The following is a 20296-nucleotide window of genomic DNA, read 5'->3' on the forward strand; positions in this document are numbered from 1 at the left end:
AACAGCAACAAATCTTGATTGAAACCCTTTGCTAATGCTATATGTACAGTTTCATTTGCTACATCTTCAAGCAACATTATGCAAAGAGGATCACCACACTGATTGGGAATAAAGGTTTCAATACTTAATACAAGGAATACAACAACTAACCTTTAACGACACAAACAAGAGTTTGAGCTCTGAAGAAACTGTCGTAACAACGTTCAAGCAGGAAAGCTACAAAGTATGCATCGTGCAACATTCAATTCTTGCATGCGGTTTGTGTGCGATATCCAGGATGTCAGGTTGCAAAAGTGTTGAAATTTTCTCGGAGACCTCATTTCGGTGACTGAGAATACTGCCGGTTTCAACAGATATCTTCACAACTTTCCTCTTCTTCCATTCCGTCAGCATTCGTCGTCGATCGAAAACATGTTCTGTTAACATACCCGGGTGCAATGTAACACTTATGGGACTTTTTGACAGATCACAACTCACGTTCGAGGACAGAAAAGCGTGGTCGAAATATCTGCACACGGTTCACCTCGGTGTTGTTGGCATATATTTCATTGAAATACAACAAACATTGTCAGTTTCAAAGATTGGACGAACAACAATATTGACGGAAAGTCATGTCTCAAGCAACTGCAGAAGTGAAACACGAAGTACTAAAAGAGTTCCGATGCATTAAACGTTGTATAGAATAAAAGCGGGTGAAACCGAATGACAGGTACTGCTAACAAAAAACGCTGTCATCTGTTATTTCCAACTGCATACAGTGTGTAGCGCATCCTTCTTCGGTAACTATGGGCCGGAAAGATTGTGCTAACGCTCAAACTCTGTCTTCCCGTTATTTATTGCCTTTGCCATATACGTGCAAATCAGCTGTGAACAGAAAAAAATACTTACGCCTGCCAGTTTATGCGTCAAACGCGTTACTTTTCCGCGTACGCACAAAACTATAGTACGTGTGCATATCTACTGCTGACGTCTCAAAGCAGTTCATCTAAACACTAATAACATCATGCACAGATGAAGAACTTGAACAAGATCACACCGAGTGTATTTGTAAACAAGTTACCAGTGGTACCTAATATTTTGATTTATCGTACGTAAACAATTTATACGCTAACGCAGAACACATTTTTTTACATTCCATATTATGTGTGCAGTAAACTTCATGATTCACCTTAATAACATTGACCTAAATATTATATCTTATTTGAGGCGGAGCTACAACAATAATAACAGACAGATATTTACTAAAGTGTTGGGGTTTTCAGTACGGGAACTGGATTAGCCATACGAAAAGAAAATCAATTCAGCGCACGATCTTTCATTTTACGTTTTACTTCAGCCCAAGAGCGCGATATTTTTTTAAAAAAATCGGAATATCATCGGCCCACTTAATGCTACTTGCTAACTGTATAAAGAAGAAAACGGATAGAAATCAAATCACATCAATATTTGTTTCATATTTTAAAAATTATGCGTGACTTGACTCAAAGTATGCCTGCATGACTGAATCAAAAGTCTGCTATGAAACTGTACAAATATCTCAATAAGTTGTCTCAGTGTAAGACGTGATGGTTTTAATAAATGAACACACTATTCGCCTCTTATAGGCAGGTAAAATCACAAATAGTTAATATTATTCTCTTTCTGCTGTTTGTTGAACTAGTGTAGTAGCATGCATAGCCGCCCGTAAAGCATTAGTTCCTTAACAATGATTAGAGCTTAACGCCCCATAGACGATGCCGTTTTCTTTAACAGTCTGCCACTCGTACCGAGAAATGGAACCACATTCATAAAGTGCATATGCATGAGCGTTCTTGTAATCTTGTCCTCACCGTTCTACATCTACAGCCATACTCTGTAAATCACAGTGAAGTGCTTCGCAGAGGGTACGTACCATTGTACCAGTTATTAGAGGTTTTTCCTGTGCCATTCGTGAATGGATCGCGGGAAGAATGACTGTTCAAATACCTCTGTGTGCGTTATCTTCGGTTGGTGAGTAACGTTTTTCTATGAGTTCAATAAACACAACAGATACACATAATAGAGACTTTAGTCATAAATAATATATTCTCCATCACTATTTACAATAGTCTGCCAGCTATGGGGTAACTTTTCGATTCCGCAACTGTATAAATCATGTGGTTTTGTGACGACCACTCGTCGAACCATGTCCGGTAAGTATTTTCATCCGGAAAGTAAGTTCCTCGAAGGTTTTTCGGTGGAGAGCGTAAAAAGTGTAAAATCTAGACGTTATCGTGAAATAGCGTCACTTCATACAGTCCTCCTGATCGTTGTTTCGTCAGCAATACATCTCAGTCGTTGACAATAAATGTCAGCAGTGATGGTTACACCTACGGCAAGCAATTCATAGTGCACCACACCGTCACTGTACCACCAAATGTCAAACATTACCTTCTGTGGATGTGGGTAGGTCCCTGTATGGGGAGTTGCTGCTTCGTTTGGGCTCAATCATTCCTCGCTTTTCCTTATCTTAGCATAAAGATACCAATTCTCATCACCAGTAAGATACAAATGATCACATTTCATCAAACTTGCCAGTTCTGGAGTACTCTGACTTGGATCATTGTGCATTAATGCATTTAAACTATCTTCATCAAACCCTGAAGGTCTTCCTGAACATGGAGAGTCACTAATACCATAATATCAATGGCATAATCCCCATACACGGACAAATTATTCCGGCTTCTTCCACTGCTGTCACCCCTCAATTGAACTTAAACAGAAGAATATGTCGTAAATGTCCCCATATTTCCACTTGGCACTCCATTTTCTAGCTTTCACGGCTCCACTCACAATCTCAAAATGACAATATGTAAACTCAAATAGCAAGAGTGAACTACAGATAAAAGAATGGCACTAGATAAATAAACCCATAGCAACCGGAATACCAGCGTGCAAAACACAAAACGCTAAGAACATATGTACCAAACTAATAAGTAACCTTCTCCTCACAAATCCTATGTGAGCAGTATGTGGGGAGTTGTAGTTTATTGTCAGAGTCATCATTTAAAGCCAATTCTTGAAACTTTATAAGTAGCCTCACTTGGGATAATTGACATCTACCTTCAAGAGTCTGCCATTTCAGTTCTTTCAGCATCCATGATACTCTCCCATGAGCCAAACAAACCTGCGACCATTCATGATGGTGTTCTCTGTATACATTCAATGTCTCCTGTTAGTCTAGTTTGGTATGGGTAGCACACACTTGAGCATTATTCTAGGATGGGTTGCATGACTCCTTTTTAAGCAATGTCCTTTGTAGTCTGACTGCATTTCCTTAGTATTCCACCTGTCAACTGAAGTTTGCCATCTGCTTTATCTATGCCTGCGCCAAGGTGGTGATTCCATTTCCTATCCCTACAAAGTCTTACACTCAGGTATTGTATTAATTGACCGATTCCATCTGTGACACATTGATACTATAGTCGTAGGTATTACGTTTTTTCTGGTTTTGTGAAGTGAACAATTTTACATTTCTGAATATTTAAAGCAAGTTGCTATTTTTGGAAAATTTTACTGAATAATTGTGCCACTTCTTTGATATGGTACCTCATTATTGATGACTTTATCATCTTCAAAACGTCTGAAATTACTAGTAATATTGTCCACAAGGTCATTAACATACAATAGTAACAGCAAGGGTTTCAATACACTTCCCTGGAGCACACAAAAAGTTATATCTTGCATCTGCGATGACTCTCCATCCATCTTAACATGCCGTGTCCTCCCTAGCAAGCAATTCTCAATCACAATCCGAATTTTGTTTGATACCATATACAGTCGTACTTTTTATAATAAGTGTAGATGTGGTACTGAGCCAAATATTTTTCGGCAGTCGAGAAATACTGCATCTACCTGACTGCCTTGATCCATGACTTCCAGTATGCTATGTGAAAAAAGTGCGAGTTGGGCACCATATGATCGATGTTTTCGATATCCATGCTGGTTGGCACGAATAAGGTCTTCTGTTCGAAGTAATGCATCATGTTTGAGCTCAGAATATGTTTTCAGATTCTACAAAAAACTTATGTCAAGGATACTAGACAGTATTTTTGCATATCGCTTCTGCTACCCTTCTTGTGGATAAGATAGTGCTTAAAAAAGTGTCAAATACTTTGAGAGATGGTAGTACTCATCGAAACAAGAAAAATAAGTCCAGTCAACATGGGTCTGGAAATGCATACTTTCCGAGATAAACGCGTGTTTATAGGAAGGATTGCACGACTCTTAGTTGTGGATATTAGCATAGTCGTTGCATTGGCGCTCTGTCAAATGTGTCAGTGGGGTACTATGATGTCTTATTCACGGTGTTGCACTTACCATTAGGTGGCCTGCAGTCAGCTGTGTTGTTTGAGTCGTGTTGTAGGCTACATTAGTTTTCGTCGTGTTTGTGTACCTTATTGTACAGTACTATCAATCCTTGGTACATATTATGGCGTTTTACCTTCTCCTAAACACGGATTCACTTATGTGTTTACTGTTATTGCTCTGATTGTACGTGTAAATGGTGTGGTGCACATAGATTTTCTCTCTTCCCCTACTTGTTAGCAATGGAAGCGTACTACTTGAAAAGTGAAATGGTGAATTTGATATTCTGCTATGGTTAAGCAAATGAACATAGCCTGCGAGTCTATGCCCTCTATGCTGAAAAGTACCCACAGTGCAGGTTGTCCTCTGATAAGCTGTTTGGCAGACTTTTCCAGCGTCTGAGGGACACAGGTACCCTTGCACCTCAGAAGACCGACAGAAGAAGGTCCACACCGTCCACACACCCGACATGGAGGAGCATGTGCTACGTTCAGTGGAAGGTAACCCGAGGACCAGTGTGCAACGAGCAGCAGAAGATGTGTCTCACTCTCTTATGTGGAGTAGCTTGACGAACAATTCTTCTTATTTCAGGAACAGCATGTAGAAAGCTGCATTAGGATGTGCAAGTAATACATACTTATAGGGATGTCATGTCACCTACATGGGCAGAAATCGCAATGGGCATACTGTAGAGTTCAGTCATGCACCAGTTACTTCCCTAGACCTATGTCGATGACCTACTATGGTATTTTATTTTAATCAAGAAGCAAAATTAATATTCTTTGCAGCTGATACAATCATTATCGTCAGTTCCAGCAAAGAACCACCCACAAAGAGAATGTAACATTCATTTTAATTCGTGACCAGATCAAGTCGTCATAATGTGCTTTCTGGCAAATTATAGAACACTGAGGGGCATGTAATTTTGTTCATTAAAGTAAGGAGATGTTACGTCTCAGGTAACTCATACTGTGTGTACTGCAGGCCACTGACAGGTTTATAATTGTTTTCTTATATTTAGTCTGTACAGAATGGGTTATTAAAGAGAAACAAGTTGAATCACGATTGAGTCAGTTACATGCTGGAAGACTAATAAAGATTTTGTTACATTTGAAAACACTTCTGCTCGCTGCCAGACGTTTTGTTTCAATTGGCAAATTAACAGTTTTATAGCTGTGAATTTCTCCCTATTCTGTGTCAAACTGGATACAGTAGAGGGAAATGCAGAACATTTTTCCTTCAATTGAAGTATTGTATTTTGACTCTTACTCTGTAAATGTATTGTGTGGCTGTGATTAGTGTTCTCAGTTTCTTAAACAAATGCCAACAATCTTTTGTTGAATAAACATGTACCACAACATAGATTTTATCATGAATATGATCTATTGCCCATGGATCACATTAATACATAAATCGAAAATCTCTGGTTCGCCTCTCTTTCACTTTCAGACCTCCAGAGATTCCCCTACAAACCCCTCGAAGTTTACAAGTTATGTTGGATAGTGGATTAGGAACTTATAAAGTATGAATATAAGTTAAAAAATATCTTGACGTTTAATAATTAATCTACACGAATAATGAGTTGAATAACTATGTCTTTTTCAATATACCATAACCTCCATTGCCTCTCTTGCTCTTTGTGTGCATACAGATTGATTCATTACTTATAATGGGTAAAAATTGCGCAATACAAACGTTGAGCTGTGTGGCTTTGGAAAGTCACGCAGGAACAATTTTGATAATGGGCCTCAATGTTTGGTGTAAGCTGCTGCCTTAAAAGATAGATATCTCTGTTGTCTTTTCAGTGTGCTCACAGTATGACGTTTCTGGCAGAACCCACAATTTCTTCTCCAGTTGTTTAATTAAAGCTTTTTGCACTGGAGTAATGTCTTATCGCAACCGAGTGTGTTGAATATGTCACATATTGGACGAGCAGCCAACGGGATTACCTCGCTAATTAGAACACAGGCTCGGCACTGCGGCTGTTGTAGTGATATAGAACCGGCGCTCTCGCCGCAGCTTCCCAACAGAAACATATATGAAAGTAGTTCGGGAAACTCTCAATATTAATCAGATGGTGTCAAATTGATAATAAAATCCATATTAAGTACAGTTTTAAGCCCCCTTCATATCGAAGCGAACATTATCAAATCTACAACATGGAATAGCGAACTAGATTTCTCTTTGCACATGTATGCGAGGGTCGCATTCACAGGTGTTCGCTAGTGATCCGCTGGTTGTCGGTTTTTGAACCAACGAGGAAAGGAAGTTCGCGCCTTCTCCGCTTCAGTGCTAGTGGTATAGAAAACTTTTGCTTGCTATCTTGTCTACTTCTGTTGTTGAAATAAGTCGTGTGAGCGACAGGCTGAGCTGAAGGAAATGTAATGTTGCTGATAGAAGAATGTAGACAAAATACATGCTTCCTTGCTCGAAGAGATAAATAGCGAAAATATCGAAGGAAAAGAAATATGATTGGTAGAAAATTGCTGAAGCCCTCGAAGGTCTAACTGGGGACGTGAAAAAGACGATAAATTCATTAGACGCTTGCATCCAGTGGGAACGAAGTGAAAAGACACAAGCTTTGTAATGTTTTTTATTAAAAAGTAAAACCACTATGAATTTCTATAAAGTAAACAAATGCGAATCTATATCTATTATGCTGATTGAAATTAAAAATATTCGAAAGACATGATCATGTTCGTTGCTTATGGTCATGCTATTTGAAACTATATGGCTGATTTATCACTGCTAGCGATGTTTGATGATAAATAAAAATGATCACGCTATCTACATCTACAACATACTCCCCATGCCACCTAATAATGTGTGGCAGAGGGTACATGTAGAACCAATAACTTATTTCCCACTCGTAAATGGCATGTAGGGAGAATGATTGTCGGTAAGCTTCTGTATTAGCTCTAATTTCTCGAATTTTCTCGTCATAGTCATTTATTGAAGTGTATGTGGGAGGACGTAACATGTTGTCTGACTCTCCCTGGAAAGTGTTCATTCGAAGATTCAATAGCAAAGCTCTCCGTGATGTGAACTCCTCTCCTGTACCGCTTGCCACTGGAGTCTGTTGAGCACCTCTGTAATGCCCTTGCGCCAACTAAACGATCCCAAGAAGAAACGCATCGCTCTTCATTCGATATTTTCTCTCTCTCTCTCTCTCTCTCTCTCTCTCTCTCTCTCTCTCTCTCTCTCTCTCTGTCTTCTATCAGTTCTATCAGTTCTATCTGGCAATGTCCCCACATTGATAGTCTAGAATCGGTCGAACAGGCCCCTTGTAAATCATCCCCTTCATTGGATGAACTATATTTCCTTAAGATTTTCCCTATGAATCCGAGTCTTACATGTACTTTTCTTACTATTTGTTTTATGGGCTGATTCCAATCAAGGTCGCTCTGGATAGCTGGTCCGAAATATTTTACGTATATATTGTTTCCAGCAATTTGTCAGCAATAGTGTAGTGGATTTGTTTTCATATTTATGCGCAATATGTTACATTTATTTACGTTCATGTAAACTGGCAGAGTCTGCATTATTCATCAATCCCTTGTAGGTCAATCAGCAAATCTATATGTTGCTACTTTCTGCATCACATGTGAACAGTCTTTAAGAGCTTCCAACACTTTCTACTAGATCATTTATACAGGGTGTATCATTATCAATGGTGTAAACACATATAGTTGAAAGTACGCGATACTAGAAGCTAAAAAGTCTCAGTAAACATTGGGTCGTAAATGTATACCTTAAGAGCTACGAGCACTTTTTCATCTTCAATACTGTGAAACAAATCCCTTCTACTGCAAGTTCTTTGCTTTCTATATTTTTGGAAGTGGTAGTATAGGCCAAAATAAGTAAAAAATGTCCAGCAAACGTGTGTTCTAAAACGCATACCTTAAAAGTTGCGAGCACTTGATGATTAGAAAAGTTGTTGGAAAGCAAAGAACGTGCAGTAGAAGAGATTTGTTTCACAATATCGAAGATGAAAAATTGCTAATAGCCACGGCCGCCTGTAATACAGGCGGCCGTGTCATAGCTCTTAAGGTATGCATTATCGACCCTATGTTTGCGGAGACATTTTTGCTTCTAGTATCGTGTACTTTCAGCGGTATGCATTTACGCCATTAATTATGATACACCCGAATACATTGTAAACAGAAACGACCTCTTCCGTTTCCTTGCAGTAGTCCAGAAATTACCTTTACATCTGTAATTTTTATTCCGTTAAGTGTATTGAGTTCTGTCTGCAAGCAAGTCTTGAGATCAGTCGCAAGTGTAGTCCAATACTTGGTAAGTTCGTGTATTTTTTTTTTCATTAAACGGCAGTGCAGGACGATGTCAAATACCTTCCTGATGTCAAGGACATGCCATCGACCTGATCGTCGCTGTCTGCAGAGCTATGACTCTCATGAAGGAATAGAGCGAGATGAGTTTCGCAAGATCTCTGTCTGCGGAATCCATGTTGATTTTATATAGAGATTTTCGTTCTCCAAAAATGTCATAATTCTTAAGCATGAAACATTTTCTGTAGTTCCACAACAGACTTATGTCAGCGATGTATGCCTGTAGTTATGTGCATCTGTCTAAGGCACTTCTTGAAAACGGAAATGACCTGCCCTTTTTTCCAATTGATAGGTACATTTCGTTACTCTAGCAACCTACAATAAACTTCTGCTAGAAGGGGAGACAGCTATTACATTTAATCTTTGTAGAATCTTACAGGTATCCCATTTGGGTCTGATACTTTTGCACTACTATATTCTTATAATTGGTTTCCTGTTCACGTTCAGTTATCTCAGTATCTGCTTTTACACATTCGTATGTAAAGTACACAAGCGGCAAGGCACAGTCAATACCTTCGCTGCGCAGTGCCGATGGTACTATTATCGACGACTGTGCCGCTAAAGCGGAGTTATTGAACGCAGTTTTCCGAAATTCCTTCACCAGGGAAGACGAATGGAATATCCCAGAATTTGAAACACGAACATCTGCTAGCATGAGTTTCTTAGAAGTAGATACCTTAGGGGTTGCGAAGCAACTCAAATCGCTTGATACAGGCAAGTCTTCAGGTCCAGATTGTATACCGATTAGGTTCCTTTCAGATTACGCTGATACTATAGCTCCCTACTTAGCACTCATATACAACCGCTCGCTCACCAATAGATCTGTACCTACAGATTGGAAAACTGCGCAGGTCGCATCAGTGTTCAAGAAGGGTAGTAGGAGTAATCCATTTAACTACAGACCTATACTATTGACGTCGGTCTGCAGTAGGGTTTTGGAGCACATACTGTATTCAAACATCGCTCTTGTGCAATGCAGCTAGCTCTTTATTCGCACGAAGTAATGGCCGCTATCGACAGGGGATCTCAAGTTGATTCCGTATTTCTAGATTTCCGGAAAACTTTTGACACCGTTCCCCAAAAGCGACTTCTAATCAAGCGGCGGAGCTATGGGGTATCGTCTCAGTTGTGCGACTGGATTCGTGATTTCCTGTCAGGAAGGTCGCAGTTCGTAGTAATAGACGGCAAATCATCAAGTAAAACTGAAGTGATATCAGGTGTTCCCCAGGGAAGCGTCCTGGGACCTCTGCTGTTCCTGATCTATATAAATGACCTGGGTGACAATCTGAGCAGTTCTCTTAGATTGTTCACAGATGATGCTGTAATTTACCGTCTAGTAAGGTCATCCGAAGACCAGTATCAGTTGCAAAGCGATTTAGAAAAGATTGCTGTATGGTGTGTCAGGTGGCAGTTGACGCTAAATAACGAAAAGTGTGAGATGATCCACATGAGTTCCAAAAGAAATCCGTTGGAATTCGATTACTCGATAAATAGTACAATTCTCAAGGCTGTCAATTCAACTAAGTACCTGGGTGTTAAAATTACGAACAACTTCAGTTGGAAGGACCACATAGATAATATTGTCGGGAAGGCGAGCCAAAGGTTGCGTTTCATTGGCAGGACACTTAGAAGATGCAACAAGTCCACTAAAGAGACAGCTTACACTACACTCGTTCGTCCTCTGTTAGAATATTGCTGCGCGGTGTGGGATCCTTACCAGGTGGGATTGACAGAGGACATCGAAAGGCTGCAAAAAAGGGCAGCTCGTTTTGTATTATCACGTTATAGGGGAGAGAGTGTGGCAGATATGATACACGAGTTGGGATGGAAGTCATTACAGCATAGACGTTTTTCGTCACGGCGAGACCATTTTACTAAATTTCAGTCACCAACTTTCTCTTCCAAATGCGAAAATATTTTGTTGAGCCCAACCTACATAGGTAGGAATGATCATCAAAATAAAATAAGAGAAATCAGAGCTCGAACAGAAAGGTTTAGGTGTTCGTTTTTCCCGCTCGCTGTTCGGGAGTGGAATAGTAGAGAGATAGTATGATCGTAGTTCGATGAACCCTCTGCCAAGCACTTAAATGTGAATTGCAGAGTAGTCATGTGGATGTAGATGTAGATGTAGATGTACGATGACTGAAAGGAAGCACCACAGTGAAAGAATTTAGGAAGAACGAGTTCAGTGTTTCGACATTCCCTCAGTCATCTTCCATTTCGGTGCCAGTGTGGTCACTGAGTAACTGAATAATTCGAACCACTTACTGATTTTACATATGACCAAAAGATCTTAAGGTTTTTAGTCATATCGGTTGCCAAAATTTTTCTTTAAAAGTCATTTTCTCGTTGCTCCCCTTATGCTCATTTTCGCTTCGTTCAGCATTTGTTTGCAGCTAGATTGTGACTTCTCTTTAAACTGCGATGAAACTCTCCCTGTTACATATCAGATTTCTAAGACACCTATTAAACCATGGTAGATCTTCCCCATCACTTAAGACCTTGATCGGGAAATACTAGTCTAAGGCATATTGAACGATGGTTATATTCCACATCTTCGTCATCAGCACATTTGATGCTGACTACTCAGATACTCTGGAATTTGTATTACTGAGACCTTCCACTACGTTAACAGATCCTACAGGTTTAGCTCTGTTTGTAGCTAGGATGCGTAAGACATTATCTTGATGAGATGGTTCTCTAAGTATCAGCTCGAAGTAATTTTCATTGAGAATAATGTTAGACGAATCCCTCTCTCTGGAGCCTGTGTTAATAGCATAACTTTCCAAATCTATACCTGACAAGTTGAAGTCACCCTCTATTACAAGCCTGGCCAAACATAAGTCCGTGAGTGCTCTGGTCATGCTCCTGCTTCCAGCTCCAAGTGCAGTGGCGAGTGTGGCTGAAGGGTGAGGAGGACAATGAAGGTTGCAACCAGACGCCGCTAGAGCTGGAGAGTTGGCTTGTCAGAAGGCTGACCAACTGGCGTTAATTTAGATTTACGTTCTGCATTAGTGCATTAGCTATACTATGGGATCTACGCACTTGTCTAAGAAAAAAAGAAAGTGGAGAAGCCACTCGTTCATTGCTGAAACTCAATTGCCCCTTAAAGACCAAGGAAAGAGTTTAATATGCAGTCGCCCTATTGTGGGCTGAAAATTTATTTATTGGAAACTCATCACAACACCAGCCACAAAGATGATACGCTGCACTTGTTGTCTGATGAACGATGGTGAATACTTCCTGAACTGAAGGCAGCCACTGGGGAATAAACCGGAGTTTGGAGTAAGTAGAATGGTGACAAATCATTTATTGTTGATATACCAAATTGTTTGAATTCATTAGGTGTCTTAATGCAAGAGGAAAATCATTTGATAGCCCATATGATACACAAGAGTGATGCTGTCAAACAAAAACTAATCCTTTGGAAAAATTAGCTTCAAGTTCATGACACGAAACATTTCCCAAAACTCAAGACAGTCATTTGTGAATCAGACGTTACTGAATTCACTGAACCATTTCATCATGAGTTCTCAAAGAGATATATCGCTTTTTGTTACTAATGTACCTTATTACATCTGACTTGAGTTGGTAGATGTACAGTGGAGCAACCAGCTCAACCAGCTGTTTGTCCAGTCCAGGACAGCTTGCTCTGGGAGCACAAATGTTGGCCAGGCCTGCCCTATTACAATAACATGATCAGGAATGTAATTAACAGTATTCTGCAAGTCCTCTCTGAAGTGTTCTACCACTACAGCTCCTGAAGCAGGCAGTCTGTAAAAACATCTGCTTACTTTTGATAGTTGATTTCACCCAAATTAATTCACATTTAGAATCTGTGATAATCTCACTAGATATCATAAATGTGCCACCACCATTGACAATTAACACTGGAAGCAAAATAATATTACCAGTACACTTTTCCCAAAAACCATTTAAATTGTGAATTTTTAACTGATTTTTTAAAATATCTTTAACCATATACAATAGTCAGTTAAATTACAAATTTAGACTGAATATTGAGAGAAAATGATTGAAAATTATTTAAATCATAATTTCTTAATTGAGTACTATAAATTAAAAAATTCAAGCATTAAAATAATTAATAAAATTTTTTTCAGTAATTTAACCGATTTTCAATCATTTTGACTTCTTCGTTACGTTTTTTATTGAAATATATTTAAAATTTTGCACACATTGCTAGTCAAATAAAAATTTTTAGTTTTAAAATGGTATATTGTATTTCTACAAAATACCCAGGGAATTAATGTAGTGAATTGTATATAATGAGTCTAACTATCTTTATATTCTTTCATCCCTTTATGTTTTAATTTAATACCTCCATCTACAAAATAATTAAAATCATATCCAATAATTAATTTATTTTATCTATTTTGAAAAACAGTTCTAAACAAATTATTAAGCTCCCATACCTAGTAAACAAGTATTCACAGCCAGTAATATTATATAAAAGGTTAATTCTAAATCATTATTTTTTGAAAGAATTATAATTGTTGAACTTCTTAAGAAATGGCTCAGTATATATATATATATATATATATATATATATATATATATATATATATATATATATATATATATATATATATATATATATATATATATATATACTTAAGAAATGGCTCAGTATATATATACTGAGCCATTTCTTAAGAAGTTCAACAATTCTAATTTTCTTAAATTAAAATTTTTAAAGTTTAAAAATATTAATTTCAGAAAGTTTTTAAAAATATGAACTCTAAAAGAACATAAACCTAAGAAACATGCATTCGTCTTTTTCATTTTGAAATATCTAATATGAATTAGCTGCAAAAATAAAGTATTCAAATATTCACAACCTATACAAATAGAATAACTCGTTTCTTCGTTTTTAAAGTCTAATAATTTTTTGTCTCATAAATCAGAACAAATAAAATATGACTAATACTCAGGATGAACTTAAATTTGACTAAAATATTTTTTGAGAGAAATAATAAATTAAAAGAAGAACAAGATGTATGTAATATTTGAAATGTTATTTTAAAGTATACTTAATTATAGAATACTGGAGAAGTTTGAAACATAAATATGCTGTTGATTACTTTAAGAGAATTTTCAAAGAACAAGCATCCTACGTATTGGAATGGGTTTTTGATTATTTTGAAGACACGGATGTAGTTATTTCGGAAGAAATTGAAGAATCAAACGATCTCTTTTCTATGAATGAGAAAAAAGCGAATTATCGACTTTATCGATATCCTTATTATTTAGGGGAAAATTATAGTTTATTACTAAATAGCGTATAAGAAATATTACAAAATTACAATTTAACAATAAATAATTTACCAAAATATTACAAAATTATATTATGTATATATATTATATTTAAACGTTTCTCACTCAGTAATCAAACAACAAAAATATTAATTTTATATTAAAAATTTATCAAAATAAAATTTTTCATATTGATTTAAAAATTCACAAATAACATTCTATGTTGTGCATGGTAGTTAAATTTTATTCGATCAAAATTATATAAGCCAAAGTATCATTACGAATTTTTTCATCAAAAATAAAACATAATTACATTTTAGTTTTTTTGGACCACAATATTTTTCTTCTATACTCATAATCAAAAATTAAGGATAATGATGATACAGGGTGAAACAACGCTCTGGTGGGCGGTTTGCAGGTTTAAATCACCTCAGGGAATGACCATACAGTGCATCTGACCTGCGGTCGTTGCACAGTGGTGCTGGCAGCAGTCCACATACGCAGAGGTTTGTTGGTGCATGTCAGAGTACGCTGCAGCGAGTAAGTGTGCAGACGTTTTCAGACGTGCTAAAGCAGACTGTGTATTGAAAATGGCTCAGAGGACATATATTGATTATGTTATGAGGGGTAGAATACTAGGGAGACTGGAGGCTGGTCAAAGACAGCAGGTCGTAGCACAGGCCCTCAGTGTGCCACAAAGTGTGATCTCAAGATTATAGCAACAATTCCAGCAGACAGGAAACATGTCCAGGGCTGTTCTCAGTGTACAACACCACAAGAAAACCTATATCTCACCATTAGTGCCTGCAGACAAACACGGAGTACTGCAGGTAGCCTTGCTTGGGACCTTACCGTAGCCACTGGAAGACTTGCCTCCAGATACACAGGACAGGAAACATGTCCAGGGATGTTCACAGTGTACAACACCACAAGAAGACCTATATCTCACCATTAGTGCCTGCAGACAAACACGGAGTACTGCAGGTAGCCTTGCTCGGGACCTTACCATAGCCACTGGAAGACTTGCCTCCAGATACACAGTCTACAGATGACTCAATAGACATGGTTTATTCACCTGGAGGCCTGAAAGGTGCGTTCCACTGACCCCTGGTCACAGGAGAGCCCGTAAAACCTGGTGTCAAGAACGTGGTCATTGGAACAGTAGTCCCAGGTTATGTTGACGGACAAGTCCAGGTATAGTCAGTGATTATCGCCGTGTTTTCATCTGGCGTGAACCAGAAACCAGATACCAACCCCTCAATGTCGTTGAAAGGGAATTGTATGGAGGTCGTGGCTTGTTGGTGTGGGGAGGGATTATGATTGGTGCACGTGCACTCCTGCATGTCCTTGACAGAGGAACTTTAACAGGTCAGGTGTATCAGGACGTCATTTTGCACCAGTATGTCCACCTTTTCAGGGGTTCAGTGGATCCCACCTTCCTCCTGATGGATGATAACGCACGACCCCACCGAGCTGCCATCTTAGAGGAGTACCTTGAAACAGAAGATATCAGGTGGATGGAGTGGCCTGCCTATTTTCCAGACCTAAACCACATCTAGCAAGTCTGGCACGCTCCCAGTCAACATATCACTGCACGTCTTCAAACCCCTATGACACTTCAGGCACTGGTGCAAGAATGGGAGGCTATATCCCAGCAGCTGCTCGACCACTTTATCCAGAGTATAACCAACTCATTGTGTGGCCTCTGTACATGTGCATGGTGATCATATCCCATACTAATGTCAGGTTAAACGCGCAGGAAACAGTGGCGTTTTGTAGCACATGTGTTTCGGGATGCTTTCCTCAACTTATAACGAATACCGTGGACTTACAGATCTGTGTCGAGTGTGAGCCTATGTTCCTATGCTACTAGCCCCAGTTTTGTGTAGTGCCACGCAATGTGACACCACATTCAGCAGTTATCCTTAATTTATGAGCATGAGTGTAGTTATTTTTGAATACATAATTTATAATAAAGTTACAAGGGATTTGTATCAATATCACCTTTTAATTGTGCTACTCATTTAAAATCAAGGAGTGAATCATAAGTTTTTTTTTTAACTTGTGGGAAAACGTAATTCCTTTTATGTTTTAAATCAATATTCTGTAATTTGACATTATCAAATAATGAACATTCAATGAATCGATTATTTTTGCACTTTGTTTGAAAAACATTACAAATAAAATAAGGTATATCAAACTCTGTTTAGTTGTAATGGTTTGTTATATCTAACTGAAAATTATTTTCCTACTCAACCCAACGATTTCAATCGTTTCTATTCATAGAATTATAGTGGTATTTCAGGATTTTTTAATCTTTCACATTCTAATTCAGAGTCATATTCAGATTCGTATTTAACAATATTTACTCTAATTTTAATGATTCCTACATCATATTTGCGTTTTTTGAAAGGATGTACCTTACTACATTATTAACAAATTGTTCAGGTGCACCTAAAGTATTAAAATAATTGTGATGATATTCAGTTATTGAGTTTTCTTTAATTCTTTGATATTTGTTTATTGAATTGCGGTAATAATCAAATCTTTTTGTAATTTCCTTTATTTGTTTCACTATTTTTGCTAATAATCAAAAGTTATCATCATATAATCTTAAATAACAAATGTTACTCTCAAATTTTGGTCAGTTACTGGAGCCACAAAATGTGCTGACATTTCTTCAATTATATTATTTTTCTGTGCCAAAAATTTTTATAGCGCCAACTAATTTTTCTCCTATTTCTCTATATATTTGTCGTTAATTCTATTCAGAATTTTAACTGAACAATAGAAGTTCATCAAGATATTTTATATCATCCATTACTTTATATTATCCATTTTTGAATTGAAGTCAAGATTTCATTTGTAACCTAGTTTTGTAAATAATATAAATTCTTTATTTTGTGACCTAAAAATTAAAGAATATAACCAGATTCGTTGATAAATACTGACTTAAGGTGGGAATTTTGAGAGGCCCCTGAGTCATCTACATGTTTTTGTGAAGCATTTAGATGTTTTTTATATTATAAAATTACAGCATCAGTTTTAGTTTTGAAAAAGATTTTTTCATCAGTAATCATTAAAACTTGTTGTTATTGAAGAACTGCATCTAGTAGAAAAAATTTTATTGGAATTTTTTGATCATCCCATGGAGGCTTGCACGGCCGGCGTCTCCATCAGTAAACACTTCCTGGCTAAATTGCCATGGTCGATCTGTAGAACTTCTACTCCCTGTAGTTTCGTTCTCCACAGTTGAGAATGAAACATCAGCGAGAAGAAGTTCTACAGATCGACCACGGCAATTTAGCCTGGAAGTGTTTACTGATGGCGAAATTTTTTGATTTTTAGATTCTTCCGTTTTATTTTAAAATTAAAGAACATAAAAGTCAGATTCATCCGTAAATCTTGTTTTGGCATGAGTATATTCAAACAGTGATGAATTTTCATATATCATGTAGTGTTTATTTGATTTTTTGTGTTAATTTTTTTCTAATGAAATGTATGCCATCAAATTTAGGAAGTATATAACTTGTCAGGTAGAGAAATCAATTTACAATTTTACTCACAGAAATGAACCATATGTGGTAACGAACAATGCATAGTTCTAGTTTAAATCAGTCTCATAAAAGTATATAAAAAATTAAATTCTTTGTGTTTTTGAAAAATATGATTCTAAACATTATTACAAAGAACATTTAAAAGGAATTCTGCGTGAAGAACACACAAGGACATTATTTATGATTTTAAAATTTTGAAGACATAAATTCAAAAAGAATGAAAATATAAATTAAAAAGTGACATAAATAACAAGAAACTAAAGATTTCAAATTAGCTTATAACAATCTAACATGCCAGATATATATTCGTATAAATATATAACATGTATTCTAGAATAAAAGAAAAATAATAAAATTCATAATAATTCTTTATTAAAATTTACTATTTAATTACAAAAACTGAAATGAAAATTCTATCAATTAATTATTTTATAATGTCCATACAGTAACATATCTCTTTCATATTCCACAATGTATAATTTATTACTGTGAGGACTTAAAGTTAATTTATTAATCAGAATAGTACAAATTTTGTATTTACATCTTCATATTAAATTCATAGTTCTGACTTGTTCCTTATTGTCAAACAGACAATTCGTAGTCTCATAAAATTATTTTATTTTTAACATACTTTTTATTTACTACTTTGTACTTTTTCACTTCCTTGTCATTAGCTTGAAAATTATACATTTTTGCACTTAAATCACAAAATTCTTCCATTATTTTCCCATTACATTCATCTCTAATTTTTCTTAATACTTTTTCATTAACTTGAAGGATATTTTTCATATTATCTGTTGAATCATTAGTGTTACCAAATTTATGAATTATTTTTTATATCTTTATAGAAATCTTCAGTTTTCATATTATAGATGTAGCTATCAGTAGCCTGATAACAAAGTTCAATGTTTTCCATATTTTGGTTTCATAACATTATAGTAAAAATTGTACATTAATTCTTTCAATGAAACACATATTTACATTCCAATACAGAGAGCATCCAAGGTTACATTAAATATTGCCCCATTTAAAATTTGGTTTCACTATAAGTTTATCAGTTTTATCTAAATTTGAGACTAAATTGATATCTTTTTCTTATATATATCTTTTCCTGCGTATTGAATTTTCTTTAATATCTTATAAATTTTTTCAAAATCTTTTTCAGCTTTAATTCTCAGTTCTGTATATAAAGCTATATACTTTCTCAACCAATCAAACTGTTTAAGTCCTAAAACACTATGTGTATTTGTTAATTTCATCCAAAACATAAACATAGTTTAAAATTTCTGTAATGAACAACATCATCATATTTATTACCTAAAGCAGTTAATTATTTGTTCTGTAGTTCCTGGCACAATTTTGTTATCAGGAACTAATGGTGGATCATTGTGTAGATTGCTTAAATTTTTTGAATATTCTACAGATACTTTGATAATATAACCTATTCTTAAAGTGTCAGAAATTTCGATTATTTTTTTTTCTTTTGGAATCGAGCAAAGGTGAGACAACATATTCAAATCCAGCATATGAAAAATGCTGACTCACAGCATATACATTATTTGCATCAAAAAATATTTAAACAATTTCACATCTTAGTTTTATCAAAACCTTCGATATATTTGTTATTTGATTTAACATCTCTTTTACACAGTAAGTGCAAAAATGCTAAGCAGGAATGGCTCGATGACAAATGGAAGAACTAAGAAACGTATTACAGAATACTGATGATTTTTACTTTTGGACTCTCTAACTACTACTGAATGAAACACTACTTTCGCCCTAAAAGCGTTTCACTTTATTTCTCTGGGAGATATCTTCAGTGTTCTGGAATATGTTCATATTTTTACTGCTTATTTTATATTTTGAGGCAATGTGCCTATAGGCTATCAAAGGTTATGGTGGTTGGTTTTTGCAAAGATGTAGTAATATTTTAAATTCTACTTGGAGGTTGCATGGATGATTTTCTACATATTATGTTTCTGTTTTTTCTCTTCCTCCCCTTCCTCTCTTTGCATTATGGACACACACACACACACACACACACACACACACACACACACACGCACACACACACACACACACACACATGCACTCACACACATAGGAAAAATTATGCTGGAAATTTGGCAATAATATACTATCTTTGCCAACAATAGGCAACACAAACCAAAACATTGCATCAAAACAAGTTCTCAGTTCCTAGGGCTGTAAAATGTGGAAACAAAAACCCCAAGTAGCTATTATAATAAGAAGAAACAGCCCCAAAAGTGGACCGGAAATATAATATGTAGAAATTTGTCCAAACGACCTGTAAGTAGAATTTTCAATATTACCACATCATTGCAAAAACCAAGCACCAATACTGTTGATAATCTATAGGTACATTGTCTGAAAATCTAAACTAAATAGTAAAAAATATGTACATATTCCAGGGCACTGAGGATGCCTTGCAGAGAATGAAGGAAATGCGAATGGCACGACAATTGTGTTTCATACGGTTGAAGTCAGATGTTCCAAAATTAAAAATTATAAATATACTGTAATATTACACACAACTGAGGACGACAGGACTACGATAGTGAAGATTTGGAATCATGTTTCACTAGGGGAGGACAGATACTGCCTACAGGAAGACTGAAGAGGCCTTTGGGGAAAAGAGAAGCAGAATATTAAGAGCTAAGATGGCAAACATGTCCTAAGCAAAGAAAGGAAAGCTGAAAGGTAGGAGGAGTATGTAAAGGGTCTATAGAGGGAAGATGAAAGCAGTATTCTAGAAAGGGACATGGATGC

General features: G+C 36.4%; 1 protein-coding gene across 4 annotated transcripts in view; it reads right to left on the reverse strand.

The window, feature by feature from the left end:
* The window catches only part of LOC126298102 (alpha-1,3-mannosyl-glycoprotein 2-beta-N-acetylglucosaminyltransferase), an 86893-nt gene extending 85802 nt beyond the window's left edge, over positions 1-1091 (reverse strand). Inside the window, exon 1 of one of the 4 annotated variants that reach the window (XM_049989421.1) lies at positions 889-1091. The gene's annotated coding sequence lies outside the window, so the exon portion shown is untranslated. Of the gene's footprint in view, positions 1-150 lie in introns of all 4 variants that reach the window. The other 3 variants (XM_049989424.1, XM_049989423.1, XM_049989422.1) reach the window with 3 other exon arrangements.
* Positions 1092-20296: the final 19205 nt, after the last annotated feature.

The sequence above is a fragment of the Schistocerca gregaria genome, chromosome X (genome assembly GCF_023897955.1).
Source record: "Schistocerca gregaria isolate iqSchGreg1 chromosome X, iqSchGreg1.2, whole genome shotgun sequence".
NCBI classification, from domain to species: domain Eukaryota; kingdom Metazoa; phylum Arthropoda; class Insecta; order Orthoptera; family Acrididae; genus Schistocerca; species Schistocerca gregaria.